Source organism: Dendropsophus ebraccatus, chromosome 6, assembly GCF_027789765.1.
Source record: "Dendropsophus ebraccatus isolate aDenEbr1 chromosome 6, aDenEbr1.pat, whole genome shotgun sequence".
Classification (NCBI taxonomy): domain Eukaryota; kingdom Metazoa; phylum Chordata; class Amphibia; order Anura; family Hylidae; genus Dendropsophus; species Dendropsophus ebraccatus.
In genome coordinates this window covers 149809478-149823077 of record NC_091459.1, presented here as the reverse complement: position 1 = coordinate 149823077, position 13600 = coordinate 149809478, and the positions used below count along the sequence as shown (strand labels likewise).

At 50.0% G+C, this 13600-nt stretch overlaps 2 non-coding genes across 2 annotated transcripts; both read left to right on the top strand.

Moving 5' to 3' along the window:
• Positions 1-13: 13 nt before the first annotated feature.
• On the top strand, positions 14-99 carry TRNAY-GUA (transfer RNA tyrosine (anticodon GUA)). The gene is given in 2 exon segments: positions 14-50; positions 64-99. It is a non-coding gene; the product is annotated as a tRNA-Tyr (tRNA).
• Positions 100-13513: 13414 nt separating this feature from the next.
• TRNAY-GUA (transfer RNA tyrosine (anticodon GUA)) lies at positions 13514-13599 on the top strand. Its single transcript is given in 2 exon segments — positions 13514-13550; positions 13564-13599. It is a non-coding gene; the product is annotated as a tRNA-Tyr (tRNA).
• Position 13600: the final 1 nt, after the last annotated feature.

Here is a 13600-nt window from a genome sequence, read left to right as displayed (position 1 = left end):
CAGTTCCTCAGCGCCTTCGATAGCTTAGCTGGTAGAGCGGAGGACTGTAGAGGAGGAGCCGACATCCTTAGGTCGCTGGTTCGATTCCGGCTCGAAGGACATTTTGTTGGAGCCCAGAAGGAGTAAGGTTCCCTTATCTAGCTGTATAATATATACTGATATATTTGGGGGGGGGGGTGTAACATATATATCTGTATACTATATTTTGATGGGCGGGTCATATAGCTGTATAGCTCTCCCAGTATCCAGAGCATGCCCCCCCCCCCAGCTCTCCCAGTATCCAGAGCATGCCCCCCCCCCCCAGCTCTCCCAGTATCCAGAGCATGCCCCCCCCCCAGCTCTCCCAGTATCCAGAGCATGCCCCCCCCCCCAGCTCTCCCAGTATCCCGAGCATGCCCCCCCCCCCAGCTCTCCCAGTATCCAGAGCATGCCCCCCCCCCCAGCTCTCCCAGTATCCAGAGCATAGCCACACAGCTCTCCCAGTATCCAGAGCATGCCCCCCCCCCCAGCTCTCCCAGTATCCAGAGCATGGCCACACAGCTCTCCCAGTATCCAGAGCATGGCCACACAGCTCTCCCAGTATCCAGAGCATAGCCACACAGCTCTCCCAGTATCCAGAGCATAGCCACACAGCTCTCCCAGTATCCAGAGCATAGCCACACAGCTCTCCCAGTATCCAGAGCATGCCCCCCAGCTCTCCCAGTATCCAGAGCATGGCCACACAGCTCTCCCAGTATTCAGAGCATAGCCCCCCCCCCCAGCTCTCCCAGTATCCAGAGCATAGCCACACAGCTCTCCCAGTATCCAGAGCATAGCCACACAGCTCTCCCAGTATCCAGAGCATAGCCACACAGCTCTCCCAGTATCCAGAGCATAGCCACACAGCTCTCCCAGTATCCAGAGCATGGCCACACAGCTCTCCCAGTATCCAGAGCATAGCCACCCAGCTCTCCCAGTATCCAGAGCATAGCCACACAGCTCTCCCAGTATCCAGAGCATAGCCACACAGCTCTCCCAGTATCCAGAGCATAGCCCCCCAGCTCTCCCAGTATCCAGAGCATGGCCCCCCAGCTCTCCTAGTATCCACAGCATAGCCAAACAGCTCTCCCAGTATCCAGAGCATAGCCACACAGCTCTCCCAGTATCCAGAGCATGGCCACACAGCTCTCCCAGTATCCAGAGCATGGCCACACAGCTCTCCCAGTATCCAGAGCATGGCCACACAGCTCTCCCAGCATCCAGAGCATGGCCACACAGCTCTCCCAGTATCCAGAGCATAGCCCCCCCAGCTCTCCCAGTATCCAGAGCATAGCCACACAGCTCTCCCAGCATCCAGAGCATGGCCACACAGCTCTCCCAGTATCCAGAGCATGGCCACACAGCTCTCCCAGTATCCAGAGCATGGCCACACAGCTCTCCCAGTATCCAGAGCATGGCCACACAGCTCTCCCAGTATCCAGAGCATAGCCACACAGCTCTCCCAGTATCCACAGCATAGCCGCACAGCTCTCCCAGTATCCAGAGCATGGCCGCACAGCTCTCCCAGTATCCAGAGCATGCCCCCCCCAGCTCTCCCAGTATCCAGAGCATGGCCACACAGCTCTCCCAGTATCCACAGCATAGCCCCCCAGCTCTCCCAGTATCCAGAGCATGGCCACACAGCTCTCCCAGTATCCACAGCATAGCCCCCCAGCTCTCCCAGTATCCAGAGCATGGCCACACAGCTCTCCCAGTATCCAGAGCATAGCTAAACAGCTCTCCCAGTATCCAGAGCATGGCCACACAGCTCTCCCAGTATCCAGAGCATGGCCGCACAGCTCTCCCAGTATCCAGAGCATAGCCCCCCAGCTCTCCCAGTATCCAGAGCATGGCCACACAGCTCTCCCAGTATCCAGAGCATGGCCACACAGCTCTCCCAGTATCCAGAGCATAGCCCCCCAGCTCTCCCAGTATCCAGAGCATGGCCACACAGCTCTCCCAGTATCCAGAGCATGGCCGCACAGCTCTCCCAGTATCCAGAGCATAGCCACACAGCTCTCCCAGTATCCAGAGCATAGCCACACAGCTCTCCCAGTATCCAGAGCATGGCCACACAGCTCTCCCAGTATCCAGAGCATGGCCACACAGCTCTCCCAGTATCCAGAGCATAGCCCCCCCCAGCTCTCACAGCAGGGCCGTCTTAACAGCATTATGGGCCCCTGGGCAGAGGTGCGAATTACCCCCCCCCCCCCCCCTCCCTAGCTGCTGCCGCCGCCGCCCCTCTTATCTGGTAAGGTACAGTGGTACCTTGGTTTAAGAGTAACTTGGTTTAAGAGATCACAGTTTTTCAAAACTGTGACTTGGTTTAAGAGCATTGTTTTGGTTTAAGAGCTCCCTGTATTGGGTGGGAGGGCGGGTGGAGGAGGGACATGGTCTGCATAGCGGGGTCTACAGCACTGTACTCTGACCCAGGAAGTCTCCCTCACCTTCCAAATCATAGCAGATCCACTTCAGGCTGGGGCCTACATCAGGGGACAGGACTGTGTGTGGGGGGGTAATCTCTCCATAGCTGTAACCCCTCTCTCCCCGGACAGAGAGTGCTGCATGTATGTGCCCACATCTGTCCTGCTCATTCCTTCCTGCCCCCTGCAGTCTCTGTCCGTCCTTGTGTTTCCCATCCGCTCCATTACTGTACAGTAACTTATAATATCACAATATGTTTGTTTCATCTGTTTTACATGTTATTCAGAATAATAAATCATTATTTTTTGGGTGTGGAACCAATTGTCTGCATTTCTATAATTTCTTATGGGAAAATTTGCTTTGGTTTAAGAGTGATTTGGATTACAAGCACGGTCCTGGAACGAATTATGCTCGTAATCCAAGGCACCACTGTATATTGCCTATAATAGTGATTGTCATATGTTGCACACATAAAGTATATCACTATTACAGGCAATATACCTTACCACCTATTTATCTACCATATAGATACAGGTATAAGGGTGGAGCAGTAGGTAGGTGGTTATATAGCCTATAATAGTGATATATGTGTACAAATATATATATGGGGGGTACAGGTATATGTGGGGTATACAGGTGGTGGGTAATAGCCTAATTAATATATATTGGTGCCCCTCTCTATATATGAGACATGTTGCTGTCCCTCTGCATATACGCCATGTTGTCTCCCTGTATACTGTATAATACAGGGAGTCTGTGCAGGGCCGCTTTAACCAGAGGGCACATGGTGCACGTGCACCGGGCCCACTGGTTAAAGGGGCCCCCCGAGCAGGCCGGCCGTTGCTATGTGCGACCAATGCGGTCGCACAGGGCTCCGGCCACCAGCCTGTCAGGGGGAGCGCCATGGATGGGTAATCTACTTACCCCTCCATGGCGCCCCCTGCAGGGCCCCCCCGTCCGCCGCTGCCCCCGCCCGCCCGCTGCTGCTGCGGCGCTTCAGCGCTGCAGCAGCAGCGACACTGACAGAGAGAGAGCCATTGGCTCCCTCCCTGTCAGTCCCTCTTGTGGCCGCACTTCCTGCAGTCACAAGAGGCCGCACTCTCCCTCTAGCGCCCGACGTCACTGGAGCGTTGGCGCGAGGGTAAGGGGAGTGCAGCCTCTTGTGACCGCAGGAAGTGCGGCCACAAGAGGGAAGAGAAGAGGAACGCGTGGACCTAGGTGAGTAACAGTGTTTGTTTTTTTCAATGTTGTATGGGAGGGGGAGCTATATACTATTGGGGAGCACAGGGGGCTATATACTATGGGGGGGCACAGGGGGCTATATACACTATGGGGGAGCACAGGGGGCTATATAAACTATGGGGGAGCACAGGGGGCTATATACTATGGGGGAGCACAGGGGAGCTATATACTATGGGGGAGCACAGGGGGCTATATACTACTGGGGAGCACAGGGGAGCTATATACTATGGGGGAGCACAGGGGGCTATATACTATTGGGGAGCACAGGGGGCTATATACTATGGGGGGGCACAGGGGGCTATATACACTATGGGGGAGCACAGGGGGCTATATACACTATGGGGGAGCACAGGGGGCTATATACTACTGGGGAGCACAGGGGAGCTATATACTATGGGGGAGCACAGGGGGCTATATACACTATGGGGGAGCACAGGGGGCTATATACTACTGGGGAGCACAGGGGAGCTATATACTATGGGGGAGCACAGGGGGCTATATACTACTGGGGAGCACAGGGGAGCTATATACTACTGGGGAGCACAGGGGAGCTATATACTATGGGGGAGCACAGGGGAGCTATATACAATGAGGGAGCACAGGGGGCTATATACTATGGGGGAGCACAGGGGAGCTATATACTATGGGGGAGCACAGGGGGCTATATACTATGGGGGAGCACAGGGGAGCTATATACTACTGGGGAGCACAGGGGAGCTATATACTACTGGGGAGCACAGGGGAGCTATATACTATGGGGGAGCACAGGGGAGCTATATACTATGGGGGAGCACAGGGGGCTATATACTACTGGGGAGCACAGGGGAGCTATATACTATGGGGGAGCACAGGGGGCTATATACTACTGGGGAGCACAGGGGAGATATATACTATGGGGGAGCACAGGGGAGCTATATACTATGGGGGAGCACAGGGGAGCTATATACTATGGGGGAGCACAGGGGAGCTATATACTATGGGGGAGCACAGGGGAGCTATATACTATGGGGGAGCACAGGGGGCTATATACTACTGGGGAGCACAGGGGAGATATATACTATGGGGGAGCACAGGGGAGCTATATACTATGGGGGAGCACAGGGGAGCTATATAGTATGGGGGAGCACAGGGGAGCTATATACTATTGGGGGAGCACAGGGGGGCTATATACTATTGGGGGAGAGCACAGGGGGGCTATATACTATTGTGGGAGAGCATAGGGGGCTATATACTATTGGAGAGCACAGGGGGGCTATATACTATTGGGGGAGAGCACAGGGGAGTTATACACTATTGTGGAAGAGCACAGGGGGGCTATATACTATTGGGGGAGAGCACAGGGGGGCTATACACTATTGTGGAAGAGCACAGGGGGGGCTATATACTACTGGGGAGAGTGCACAGGGGGGCTATATACTAATGGGGGAGCGCACAGGAGGGCTGTATATAACTGGAGGAGCACATGAGGGTCTATATACTACAGGGACACCTTAAAACTATGGAGGCACAGAGGGGTGTAACTATGTAGGGGTACAGAGGGGTGTAACTACTGTATAGGGGTACAAGGGACCTAACTACTGTATGTGTTGGAGCCTAAAATATTTGTCTGGCAGATTCTGGAGAGAAGATTCACAGCCAGGAGAAGACTTCAAGGTGGCCCAGGCTGGATGGAGAGAAAAAGAAAAGGTGACAGACTCTGATCGGAGAAGACGCCCCCGGTGAGTCACTGGATGTAACTGCACTCTGTTATAGGGTTGTAGTGTTAGGGGTCATGATGGGGCGGTATTATGTAATGGTATCATTGGTGATATCTTTCTGTTTTGTTTAGTGCAGTTTTTATGTAATATATAATCACTGTATGGTGGAAATAGTGTTATAAGGTAACTACTGTATGTATTGGGGCTCTTGATACAGTGTGGGGGCAAATTCAGTACATTATACAATGTGCCGAAAGGGAAGGGGGGGCCCACTCTTGAGGGCTGTGCACTGGGCCCACCAATGTATTAAAACGGCCCTGAGTCTGTGTATACTGTATTATACAGTATACAGGGAAACAACACGGCTTATATATAGAGAAGGGCAAAACAACATGGTTCATATATAATAGTCATGTTGTTGCCCCTCTGTATATATGAGACATGTTGTTTTGCCCTTCTCTATATATAAGCTGTGTTGTTTCCCTGTATATTGTATTATACAGTATACATACAGGGAGACAACAATGGAGTGATAGGTGAAGGATAAGTATATAATACACTGCTGTATACACTGAATGGAGATATATATACACACTCAGGAGGAGGATAAGTATATAATACATTGCTGTATACACTGAATGGAGATATACACACTCAGGAGGAGGATAAGTATATAATACACTGCTGTATACACTGAATGGATATATATATACACACTCAGGAGGAGGATAAGTATATAATACACTGCTGTATACACTGAATGGAGATATATATACACACTCAGGAGGAGGATAAGTATATAATACATTGCTGTATACACTGAATGGAGATATACACACTCAGGAGGAGGATAAGTATATAATACACTGCTGTATACACTGAATGGAGATATATATACACACTCAGGAGGAGGATAAGTATATAATACATTGCTGTATACACTGAATGGAGATATATATACACACTCAGGAGGAGGATAAGTATATAATACACTGCTGTATACACTGAATGGAGATATATATACACACTCAGGAGGAGGATAAGTATATAATACATTGCTGTATACACTGAATGGAGATATACACACTCAGGAGGAGGATAAGTATATAATACACTGCTGTATACACTGAATGGAGATATATATACACACTCAGGAGGAGAAGTATATAATACACTGCTGTATACACTGAATGGAGATATATATACACACTCAGAGGAGGATAAGTATATAATACATTGCTGTATACACTGAATGGAGATATACACACTCAGGAGGAGGATAAGTATATAATACACTGCTGTATACACTGAATGGAGATATATATACACACTCAGGAGGAGAAGTATATAATACATTGCTGTATACACTGAATGGAGATATATATACACACTCAGGAGGAGGATAAGTATATAATACACTGCTGTATACACTGAATGGAGATATATATACACACTCAGGAGGAGGATAAGTATATAATACACTGCTGTATACACTGAATGGAGATATATATACACACTCAGGAGGAGGATAAGTATATAATACATTGCTGTATACACTGAATGGAGATATACACACTCAGGAGGAGGATAAGTATATAATACACTGCTGTATACACTGAATGGAGATATATATACACACTCAGGAGGAGGATAAGTATATAATACATTGCTGTATACACTGAATGGAGATATATATACACACTCAGGAGGAGGATAAGTATATAATACACTGCTGTATACACTGAATGGAGATATACACACTCAGGAGGAGGATAAGTATATAATACACTGCTGTATACACTGAATGGAGATATACACACTCAGGAGGAGGATAAGTATATAATACATTGCTGTATACACTGAATGGAGATATATATACACTCAGGAGGAGGATAAGTATATAATACACTGCTGTATACACTGAATAGAGATATATATACACACTCAGGAGGAGGATAAGTATATAATACACTGCTGTATACACTGAATGGAGATATATATACACACTCAGGAGGAGAAGTATATAATACACTGCTGTATACACTGAATGGAGATATACACACTCAGGAGGAGGATAAGTATATAATACACTGCTGTATACACTGAATGGAGATATACACACTCAGGAGGAGGATAAGTATATAATACATTGCTGTATACACTGAATGGAGATATATATACACTCAGGAGGAGGATAAGTATATAATACACTGCTGTATACACTGAATGGAGATATATATACACACTCAGGAGGAGGATAAGTATATAATACACTGCTGTATACACTGAATGGAGATATATATACACACTCAGGAGGAGAAGTATATAATACACTGCTGTATACACTGAATGGAGATATATATACACACTCAGAGGAGGATAAGTATATAATACATTGCTGTATACACTGAATGGAGATATACACACTCAGGAGGAGGATAAGTATATAATACACTGCTGTATACACTGAATGGAGATATATATACACTCAGAGGAGTTACACCCCCGATCCCCCCTCCCCCTCCCCTGTTTACCAGTTCACCCACGGCCCTGTCTGCATCCCTGCAGAGAGCACTTCCTCCCATGATTAACCCCTTCCCTGCCAGCTAGCCTCCCCCCTCTGGTATCAGCACATACTCACTCAGGCTTTGTGCTTCAGGCCTCCAGCTTCTCCTTCCTCTCAGGGCTCTGCTGGTGACGTCACTCTCCTGCTCCGCACGGGAATGCAGGGGGTGAGAGAGACCTCTAGTGACCGGAAGCAGAATGCAGCTTCCGGCCACAAGAGCGAGCTGTGCACAGCCCCTATCTACCAGCGCTGATCAGGAGCACTCCCAGTTAAAGGGCCAGGGAATATGACACAGGGCAGGGGCCCCCTAGAACGCATGGGCCCCCGGGCAGCCGCCTACCATGCCCAATGGTTAAGACGGCCCTGTCTCACAGTATCCAGAGCATGGCCACACAGCTCTCCCAGTCTCCAGAGCATAGCCACACAGCTCTCCGGTTTCCAGAGCATAGCCCCCCAGCTCTCCCAGTATCCAGAGCATAGCCACACAGCTGTCCCAGTATCCAGAGCATGGACACATACAGGCCACCGTGACCAGTGCCTCACAACCCCGCCTGCCTCCCCTGGGTTACAGCATATCTATACATCTGCATAGAGAGATATGAAATAACAATGTCTCCTCTCCCCTGCACTGCTCAGGAGAGGCTGCTGTTTCCCCGCCCCTTGGTCAGGTGATCACTGTGTGATGTCAGTGGCAGTGAGGATTTTCTACATCTTCAGGGTGTCAGGATGTGCTGCAGGCAAACCGACCAATTCATGGAACAGAAACCTGTTACACCCCAGCTTACATTATTGGTGGGTTATATTTTTGTTACCTGGAGTTTCCTTTAAGTAGACCCATAACCCATATCAAGCAAGCTATGTATTCCTACTAAAGTGCCTTATAGTCAAATCATACAGTTAACCTGTGATCAGGGGCGGTCTTGGCATTTCTGGGGCCCCAAGCGAAGTTATGTCTGGGGCCCCCCCTCGACACACGTTCCAAAACAATAGACCGCTGTGTGTTGCCCCCAGTAGTATATACCCCTTGTGCGCTACCGCCAGTAATATATACTCCTTGTGTGCTGCCCCCAATAGTATATACCCCTTGTTTGCTTCCACCAGTAGTATATAGACCCCTGTGGGTTCCCCCAGTTATATATAGCCCCCCTGTGTGCTGCCCCCAGTTGTATATACCCCTATGTGCTCCCCCACTAGTATATAGGCCCCCTGTGTGCTCCCTCAGGGGTATTTAGCCCCCCTGTGTGCTCCCCCACTTGGATATAGACCTCCTTTGTGCTCCCCCACTTGGATATAGACCCCTGTGTGCTCCTCCAGTAGTATATAAACCCCCTGTGTGGTTCCCCCAGTAGTATATAAACCCCCTGGGTGCCCCACTAGTATTATATAGACCCCTTGTGTGCTGCTCCAGTTGTATACAGACCCCTGTGTGCTCCCCCAGTTATATATAGACCACCTGTGTGCCTCACAAGTAGTATATAGACCCCCTGTATGTTCCCCCAGTAGTATATAGCCCCCCTGTGTGCTCTCCCACTTGGATATAGACCTCCTGTGTGCTCTCCAAGTTATATATAGACCCCATTCTGCTGCCCCAAGTAGTATATAGACCCCTGTGTGCTGCTCCCAGTAGTATATAGACCCCTCTGTGAAGCCCCAGTAGTCTATAGCCCCCCTGTGTGCTCCCCCTGTTATATAGCCCCCCTGTGTGCTCCCCCTAGTTATATAGACCCCCGATGTGCGCTCCCCAGTTAAACAGACCCCTGTGTGCTCCCCCTCCCATATAGTATATAACACAATAAAACAAACACTTATACTCACCTGGGTCCGGGCGTCTCCTCTTCTCTTCACTCTTGTGGCCACAGGAAGGGTTTTCCCTGCGATCACAAGAGGCCGCACTCCCCTTGTCCTGGCGCCGATGCTCCAGTGATGTCACTGGAGTGCCGGCACCACAAGGACAAAGCTGCCCTTTCTGCGGCCACAAGAGTGACTGACAGGAAGGGAGCCAATGTCTCCCGCCCTGTCAGTGCTGCTGCATGTTACTATGAGCGCTCATTATGAGTGCTCATAGTTACAGTTCAGATGGCAGCAGCGAGCGGGGCAGCAGCCCTGTCTAGCGGTCTTGAGCACAAGAGCGGGACGTGGGGGCCCCCCTGGATGTTGGGGGCCCCAAGCGATCGCTTGGGGTGCTTGGTGCCAAAGACCGCCACTGCCTGTGATCAGCTGTCACTCTATTGGGAAAATGACCAAAGCTCAGGGGTATACACTGTATCTACTTTGTGCTGGAAGATACTGTATGAGTTGTTGTGTCGGAGTCCTGGTGTCAGACGTCATTCCCTGCGCTCATGCATGCGAGCAGGGACCTCACTCCTCATGTATGGATAGTTATATGTATCTCTCTGTAATGTCTATTTTTTGTCTATGTATGTACCCCCAGAATTGTAAAGTGCTGCGGAATCTGTTGGCGCTATATAAATAAATATTATTATTATTATTATTATTATTATTATTATTTGTACGACTGACCCAGGAGTGTGTGTGGTGCTAGCATCACCCCTCTGCCAGGTGACAATGCACCACTGCACCCAGCTAGCCCTGCAGTACACCATGGGTTACAGCCCTTCATGTTCATCACAGATACAGTCAGCTCTGACAGCCGGACTAGCTGTGTACTAACTGTAACCGCCAGTGATTCCACCGCAACATCACAGATACAGTCGTCTCCAGCTCTGACAGCCAGACCAGCTGTGTACTAACTGTAACCGCCAGTGATTCCACCACGACATCACAGATACAGTCGTCTCCAGCTCTGACAGCCGGACTAGCTGTACTAACTGTAACCGCCAGTGATTCCACCGCGACATTACAGATACAGTCATTATGTCCATTAAGTCATTAAGTCCATTATGTGTGAGTGATGAGACGGTTATAAGTGATGATTGAGGTCTCCATATTACAGAGCTATGGAGGAACACACTCCACCCTGGGCGACGCAACCAGTGACTTCTTCATGGAATGTGAAGATGGGGGTGAGCTTTGGAGGTATGCTCTAGTAACTTTTGACATGTCATCAGGGTTATCGATCGCAGTGATCTTGAGATACAGCCGATGTCAGGGTCACAGCCAATGTCTGGATCACAGCTGGTCTCATTAGAGCGAGGTAACGTCATCAGAGTTATGGATCGCAGTGATCCTGAGATACAGCCAATGTCAGGGTCACAGAAAATGTCTGGATCACAACTGGTCTCATTAGAGTGAGGTAACGTCATCAGAGTTATGGATCGCAGTGATCCTGAGATACAGCCGATGTCAGGGTCACAGCCAATGTCTGGATCACGGCTGGTCTCATTAGAGCGAGGTAACGTCATCAGGGTTATCGATCGCAGTGATCCTGAGATACAGCCGATGTCAGGGTCACAGAAAATGTCTAGATCACAACTGGTCTCAGTAGTGCGAGGTAACGTCATCAGGGTGTCCGGATCACAATTGATGTCAGGATCACAGCTGGTCTCAGTGTGAGGGGACAGGCCCTCAGGGTTATGTATCACAGTCATCCTGATATACAGCTGGTCTCAGGATCACAGCTAATCTCAGATGTGTGGGCTGACAGATTGCAGTGATCCTGAGATACAACCAATCTCAGGATGACAGCATGACCCCTGGCTGTCAGGTGACTGTGGTTTTCTGGCAGCTGGGTAGCTGCAGACCACTGCCATAACAGATGTACGATGTATTTGTGACCCTGACTTACATCTGTACAGCGCTGGTGGTATAGTGGGGAGCACAGCTGCCTTCCAAGCAGTTGACCCGGGTTTGATTTGATGACTTTTTATTTAACTACAAATCTCTCAGGATTTTTAAGAGCAAAATTCCCTGAATGTTGTGAAGCGTTTGGCTCAGAGTACGAGTCCTGTACTGAGAGCTCCTCCCGGACAGAGGAAGAAGAGAGGCTGGTGACAGGGCTGCGGGGGAGCAGAGGGAGGTGAGTATACAGGGGTGACAGGAGCTGCGGGAGAGTAGGGGCAGGTGAGTATAAAGGATGACAGGAGCTGTGGGGGAGCAGGGGGAGGTGAGTATAGGGGGTGACAGGAGCTGCGGGAGAGCAGGGGAAGGTAAGTATTGGGGTGACAGGAGCTGCGGGGGAGCAGGGGGAGGTGAGTATAGGGGTTGAAAGGAGCTGTGGAGGAGCAGGGGGAGGTGAGTATAAAGGATGACAGGAGCTATGGGGGAGCAGGGGGAGGTGAGTATAGGGGTTACAGGAGCTGCAAGGAAGTAGGGGGAGGTAAGTATTGGGGTGACAGGAGCTGCGGGGGAGCAGGGGGAGGTGAGTATTGATATATTATAGATAGATATAGTAATATATATATTACTGTATATTGGAACGGGGGTTCTATTACTGTATGGTGGCTCAGAGGGGTCATATTACTGTATGGTAGCACAGAGGGGTCCTGTTACTGTATGGTGGCACAGGGGGGTTCTATTACTGTATGGTGGCACAGAGGGGTCTTATTACTGTATGGTGGTACAAGGAGGGGGGTTCTATTATTGTATGGTGGCGCATAGGGGTCTTATTACTGTTTGGTGGTACAAGGAGGGGGGTTCTATTATTGTATGGTGGCGTATAGGGGTCTTTTTACTGTATGGTGGCACAGGGGGGTTCTATTACTGTATGGTGGTACAAGGAGGGGGATTCTATTATTGTATGGTGGGGCATAGGGGTCCTATTACTGTATGGTGGCACAGGGGGGTTCTATTACTGTATGGTGGCACAGAGGGGTCCTAGTACTGTATGGTGGCACAGGGGGGTTCTATTACTGTATGGTGGCACAGGGGGGGTTCTATTACTGTATGGTGGCACAGAGGGGTTCTATTACTGTATGGTGGTACAAGGAGGGGGGTTCTATTATTGTATGGTGGCGCATAGGGGTCCTATTACTGTAGGGTGGCACAGAGGGGTCCTATTACTGTATGGTGGCACATGGAGGGGGGTCCTATTACTGTATGGTGGCACAGGGAGGGGGGTCCTATTACTTTATGGTGGCACAGGGGGGCCTATTACTGTATGGTGGCACAGGGAGGCGGGTCCTTTTACTGTATGGTGGCACAGAGGGGTCCTATTACTGTAGGGTGGCACAGAGGGGTCCTATTACTGTATGGTGGCACCACAGGGAGGCGGGTCCTATTACTGTATGGTGGCACAGGGAGGGGGGTCCTATTACTTTATGGTGGCACAGGGGGGCCTATTACTGTATGGTGGCACAGGGAGGCGGGTCCTATTACTGTATAGTGGCACAGGGAGGCGGGTCCTATTACTGTATAGTGGCACAGGGAGGGGGGTCCTATTACTGTATGGTGTTATTAATGGATGGGGGTATTATTACCTTACTACAGATCACATAACAGCGGGCACTCCGCTCTCTTGAGCACTTTTCTGTAGATTATATGCATGTAGTATATTGCAGCAATCTGACGTATCTGCTGCCGCCACAACTCCATGACCTCCTCATACCACAGGATCATCACTCCCATCATCTTTGTGGATGACCACCTGTAGAGCTTCCCTATGGCAGCGCCTTCGATAGCTCAGCTGGTAGAGCGGAGGACTGTAGAGGAGGAGCCGACATCCTTAGGTCGCTGGTTCGATTCCGGCTCGAAGGAC